The following is a 6,197-nucleotide window of genomic DNA, read 5'->3' as shown; positions in this document are numbered from 1 at the left end:
GGGGGTGAGTGTCGGGGGTGAGTGTCGGGGGGTGAGTGTTGAGGGTGAGTGTTGGGGGTGAGTGTTGGGGGTGAGTGTCGGGGGGTGAGTGTCGGGGGGTGAGTGTTGAGGGGTGAGTGTTGGGGGGTGAGTGTCGGGGGGTGAGTGTTGAGGGGTGAGTGTGGGGGGTGAGTGTTCGGGGGTGAGTGTTGGGGGGTGAGTGTTGGGGGTGAGTGTCGGGGGGTAAGTGTTGAGGGTGAGTGTTGAGGGTGAGTGTGGGGGGGTGAGTGTCAGGGGGTGAGTGTCGGGGGTGAGTATCGGGGGGTGAGTGTTGAGGGTGAGTGTTGGGGGTGAGTGTCGGGGGGTGAGTGTGGGGGGGTGAGTGTGGGGGGTGAGTGTAGAGGGTGAGTGTCGGGGGGTGAGTGTCGGGGGGTGAGTGTCGAGGGTGAGTGTGGGGGGGTGAGTGTCGAGGGGTGAGTGTTGAGGGTGAGTGTTGGGGGGTGAGTGTTGAGGGTGAGTGTCGAGGGGTGAGTGTCGGGGGTGAGTGTAGAGGGTGAGTGTGGGGGGTGAGTGTCGGGGGTGAGTGTAGAGGGTGAGTGTCGGGGGTGAGTGTCGGGGGTGAGTGTGGGGGGGTGAGTGTTGAGGGTGAGTGTCGGGAGGGTGAGTGTGGGGGAGCTCACCCTGAAGCGGGAGAAGTCGGAGTAGGAGTCGTCGAAGGTCTTGTGGTGGGCCTCCACCAGCGTGGAGATGACCAGGCTCTGCTCCTCCGTCAGGCGGGGCTTGCGCGCCTCCCGCTGGGCCTCGCGCTGCGCCTCCTCGTCCTTGCGGCGCTGGATGAGGTCCTTCTTCCTCTGGACCTCCTCGTCCGTCAGGATGACTGGTGGGGGGGGGGGGGGCGAGGGAGAGAGAGAGAGAGAGAGAGAGAGAGAGAGAGAGAGAGAGAGAGAGAGAGAGAGAGAGAGAGAGAGAGAGAGAGAGAGAGAGAGAGAGAGAGAGAGAGACGAAGGTGGAGCAGGGAGGAGGTGGAGAGAGAGAGAGAGAGGTAGACGTTAGTGAGCAGGTAGTGTAGTTCCTTTTCACACAGACGTTTGTTGCTCCACGTCCCACTGGACCAGTGGCTGTTCCACCGCGTGGGAGGAGGAGGAGGAGTACAGGAGTGGAGATCCGGGCGCCCCTACGCAGTGAGTGTGAGTGAGTGTGAGGGGTGGATGGGCCGCGGCGAGGCGCGGTCACATAGGAGGGTAAAGAAAAATAAATGATAATGAACAGTTAAGGAATCAGTGAGGGCGAAATGGCAATCATGGGAACCTCCGCCGGAAAAGGTGCACGCAGCTATAGTAATTATCGCTTATCGCTCGCCGATTTCTATGTCTGAAAGAAATGGCTGCAGGGATTATTGACTAGCATGGGGCGGAGAAACAGCATTTAAAATTCACGTTGCATTAAGGGGCGTGTGAGCACCGGGCCCAGCTTCGATTCCCCGCCGTGCGTACGCAGCAGTGTTGGATATCAATGCAACGACGCTGCAGTTGTAGCGTGGCGCTCTGCCCGTGCACATTCACAGAGGGCTTGATTAAAACTCAAGTGTTGTCCTAGTGTGACGCAGGAAAAAATATATATAACAAAAAAAAAACACATTGACTTGCAGTAAAACGTGTATTCATGTCTATAGGATCTTTACAGGAAGTGATTTCATGGTGGTTTTTTTCATACTAGGAAGTTATTCTGAGGCCGAGGAGAAAGATGCATCATAACTCCAGAGGAGACGAGGTGGTCGTACCGCCAGGGTTAGTAAAGGGTCCATGCTTGTGGAGGAGTGGGGGGCTGGCGGGAGGGGGGAGGGGGGGGGGGGGGGGGGGTTGTTATTCTGAGGAGGAAGAGGGGGGAGGAAGGGAGTCCATATGGAGACTGAACAACGCAACGCATTGTCCCAGCCGTGTTCCCTCCATGTTGTTCAAGCTATTGAATTAGCGCGCACACGCACACGCACACACACACACACACACACACACACACAGTACAATGTGCATTAGGCCTCCTGTACAGCAGAGGATGTGTTCACTGTATATCACGGTTATGACTTCCCCCCACTCGTTCTCTGAAAGAGGGGACCAGGAGGCCTATGCTTCACAGCCGACCTCGCGGGACAATATCCGGATATCGGGAGAAGGCAAGAAAGCTTCAGCGGCCATCAAAAGGATCATTAGAACAAACAGCCTTGGTTGTGGAGAGCTGGATATTTTCCCTGTGAGCAGGTGTTCTTCTGGTAACTTCACAGAGCGCTCCGGCTGCACTCACCGCAGGGAGGCCCTACAGTTCAAATAGACCATGTAAACATTCCACTGGTGGCAAAGACTCACTGATACTTGCCCCACACTCACGTTATATAAGGTTTTTTTGTTTTTTTTTCTCCGGCCAACTCGAAAACAAGACACATTTGGACTAAAACATCCCATTCAGAGCGGACCACTGTGATCCTGACCTCAGTTTGGGCATAGCTGCTGTAAAACAAGCATAATAATATAATAATATAGGCCGGGTTTATGTTATGTAAGCTACGGTCAAATGGCAGCGGCCTGCCAGAGATCGATTAACGCGGGGAAGAGGGAGACTCTGAACTGAGCTAAGAAAGAATAAAACGTGTAATGCACGGCGTCTATGTGCCGGATGAGGAGCAAAAGTAGGACACACACACACGGAGGGAGGGAGGAGAGAGCGAGAGAGCGAGAGAGAGCGAGAGAGAGAGCGAGCGAGCGAGAATCAAAACAACAGTGGCTTGTTTGAATGCAGGTGAATGAAAGTGCGTGTGCGTGTGCGTGCGCGTGCGTGCGTCTGTGTGTGCGGCCCAGGGGACTGAAGGGCGGCCACCGCTACGTGACACACTCACACTCCTTCATCATGCCGATGTCCACGCAGCGCTTCAGGCGGCAGGCCTGGCAGTGGCGGCGGTTGTCCTTGGTGATGGTGCAGCTGCCGCTGAAGGGGCAGGTGAAGGAGGCCTTACGCTTCATGCTGCGCCTGCAAGGGGGGGGGAGAAAAAACGGCCGTTAGATTGTGGGGTTTCTTCGCGGCGCTGAATCGACATCACCACCCTCCGGTTGATCTTCTGTTGATCACGGCTTTGATTTGTGTGTGCGTGTAGCCTTCGAAATACCGCTCTGATTTATCGTGGGAACACGCGTGTTTTTTTTTTTAAACTCCGGTACCCTTGTGTAATAGTGTGTGTCCGTTGGATATGAGAGCATGCAAGTCAAACAGGTGAGGCTCTGCCCGTGTTTGGTTTTTTCGGACATCTGTACGAAAAAAAGGGCAACGGGAACGATAAGGAATTAGGGCAAGGGTCAGGGTACGAGAAGCAACGGATTGGCTTTCTTTACACTGCACACCGCTTCTGCTTGACTTAGTTATGACTCAAAAAAGATAAGGCATACTCTATCGATGAATCCACAATAGAGACGGCCGTTAGCTGCGGCCTCAGTGTGTGTATGTGTGTGTGTGTGTGTGTGGGCCACGTCACACCTCAGGTGTGAGTATGTAATCACGGCCGGTCTAGATAAACACTCGTACACTTCAACCCCCCCCCAAGTGCCGTCCCAACGCACAAACATGGACGTGTGCCAAAAAGCACAGGGTGGAGATGACGCCAAGGAGACGTGTAATGTGTGATCATTTACCCTGGACACACACACACACACACACACACACAGTTCAAGACGAGGGCCAAGTGAGGGACGAGTGAGGAGATTATAAAACATCCCCCTTTTTAAAAAAAATATATATCCTGCTGACTGTCAACACTGCGGAGAAGTGCGCATGCAGGCGTAGTGTGCACGCCTCCCGACTACACCCCCTGGCAGCGCCCTCGGACGGGGGTGCTCGTTAGCGTCGTTAGAGTCCATTACAGTACGCGGGATATTGCCACAATATTCCAAGCACTGATTTTGATTTGGCGTCCACAAGTTTGAAATCTATGTGCTGGTGAGGTTTGTGTTTGCAGTATAAAAGGTGACGGAGCTGTGGGTGAACTCTGGGTCTCTGGGCGCCGTCGCTCACTGACTGCGATGCGTTCGAGGAGGATACGACCGGCCGCGTCCTCCAAGACGTTTGAGAGACGTTTGAAACCAGGCGTCATGTGGTGGGAATCACAGCCGTTGTTTTTGTATTTATTCAGTGTCTAAGGTGAAGCCATGTTGGTTCGGTTGAATGTTTTTCAACTATTTGATGTGCTAATAAATCGGACATTATAAACCATGATACAATAATAGGGTTGCTATGGTTGCGTGGCCCATGATATGCATTCCTGCGCTAGATTAACACGCATATGCAATTGTTACAACACTGACGGCCACGTGTTCAGGTACACTAAACGGACGAGGGGCCTTTGTGTCTGTCATGTAGATATTAACCAAACCATGGCTCTACAGATTGGCTCTACTGCTGCCCTTTTCCTGAGCAGGTATAAACCATAAGCGGTGTAATCCCGTCTCATCATGACGTGTGTAGATATTCAGGGCCTGAAAATCTGTGGACTGCATCAACATCTTCCCAACTTCATAAAGCCCCTTTCAAACGACATAAGCTGCTTTTAGATGTGTGATGATTTGACGGCCCCACCGCAGCAGCGATACGCAGGCACACATTACACCTTCAGAAGTCTCTGGCGGGCGGTCAATAATGTAAAACTTGGACGTGGGGGAAACTCACCCTACCAACCCCCGGCAACTGAAAGTTGGCCAACAAAACAATTTCACTCCTGGCTGTGTGCAATGGCTACGGCATTATCTTTGGACTGTTTGATTATATATCCTGCTTCAAAATACATATCAACATAACATACCTGTAACATAACATACCTGTTTTGTACTGTTATGTACGAGTAACAGCTATATGCACATGGACCATCCACTCCACTGTTTCTAGCCTAGGCTATGTATTGTGGCTCACGTTTTGTATAGGTGGGATATGTATGTATACATGTGTTGTGTTGTGTGTATGTATGCTGGCTGCTGGAACACCTACATTTCTCTGCTGGGATGAATAAAGTATATCTTATCTTATAAAATAGAGTTAGAAGGCGTTGGCAGAATGACTCTGAACGGAGTGCAGGTCTGCTGTGTGGCCGTGCAGCTCTGCTTGCGTCGGGGGGGCACACTGCAGTCTGCAGACCAGCGTACCTGAAGAAGCCCTTGCAGCCCTCGCAGGTCATGGCGTTGAAGTGGAAGCCCGTGGCCTTGTCTCCACACACGCCGCAGATGCGCGGCACATTCCTGTCAAACTCATCAGGGGCCAGAGTGGAGGTGCTCACAGCCGTGGATTCCATCACTAGAGGGAGGAAGGAAGGATATGAGAAACGTGTGCGGAAAAATAAATTACAAAGGGGGAGAAGATAACGCTTAAACCTTCAACTGCATGAGTGTGTTTAGTCTGGGATATCGGTGCTGTTGGTTAACGTTTGCAGTGGAACGGCCACAGGAGGGTCTGTTGTTAGTCAAGTGGGCTGAAACCTCAACAGAGATGTGCCGAGTAGAGGATGCAGGACTGTTGTTTTCTTATACATTTTCATTTTTTGAACATTTTCATAAATCACAAGATTAGATTTCATAAGATCAGAAACAAAAACGACATTCCGTGCGCGGGGCGGTTTGCTGAACCTGTGGTTCTGCTTCCTTCACTAAAGACGTTTCTAGTCAACAGAACCCTTCAACTGTAATCCCGATTGCACAACAGAGCAGGTTATGAAAATCTTTTGGAAATTCCTCAAAAGTAGGAGAAGTACGAAGTACGGAGCAGCACTCCAATAATAAACCATCAGGCCATGTCCAGGGCCAGCTCCCAGTTCAATAAAACTCGGGCAAAATGATAATCTCTGGAACATATATTTATATACATGGTGAGAGTTACCTAGTGTTGTTTTTTATTTACCTCTGTATATCCCCAGTAGGTCTCAATAAACGCACTCTGCGTGTTCCAGCGACCTCAGCCATGGTGTACAAGTTATGTTCAGATCCAGATGTAACCCAGCCCTGCTCCAGCTCTTTCTGAGGGCCGTATTGATTTGACCTGTTCCGACTTGTACCATTATCGTTGGCTGGTCGTAAACTCATACCTTCCCCCACAAAGGCTCCAACACAACTCTTGTTTGTGCTGTTTTGCTTCATACACACATACTACGTGCAAATATTGTAGATTCCGTCACCACTTTGTATTCAAATCACACA

The 6,197-nt window shown here is 51.4% G+C and overlaps 1 pseudogene across 1 annotated transcript; it reads right to left on the bottom strand.

The window, feature by feature from the left end:
* Positions 1–659: 659 nt before the first annotated feature.
* LOC311372744 (vitamin D3 receptor B pseudogene) lies at positions 660–5,412 on the bottom strand (annotated as a pseudogene). Its single transcript has 3 exons — positions 5,154–5,412; positions 2,867–2,997; positions 660–856 (listed from the first exon to the last, which is right to left on the bottom strand). The product of its transcript is annotated as a vitamin D3 receptor B pseudogene (transcript).
* Between the last annotated feature and the right edge of the window lie 785 nt (positions 5,413–6,197).

Source organism: Micromesistius poutassou (genome assembly GCF_964030765.1).
Source record: "Micromesistius poutassou genome assembly, contig: SCAFFOLD_5787, whole genome shotgun sequence".
Classification (NCBI taxonomy): domain Eukaryota; kingdom Metazoa; phylum Chordata; class Actinopteri; order Gadiformes; family Gadidae; genus Micromesistius; species Micromesistius poutassou.
Note: the sequence above shows the minus strand (reverse complement) of the source record. Positions and strands in the feature narration are given on the sequence as shown.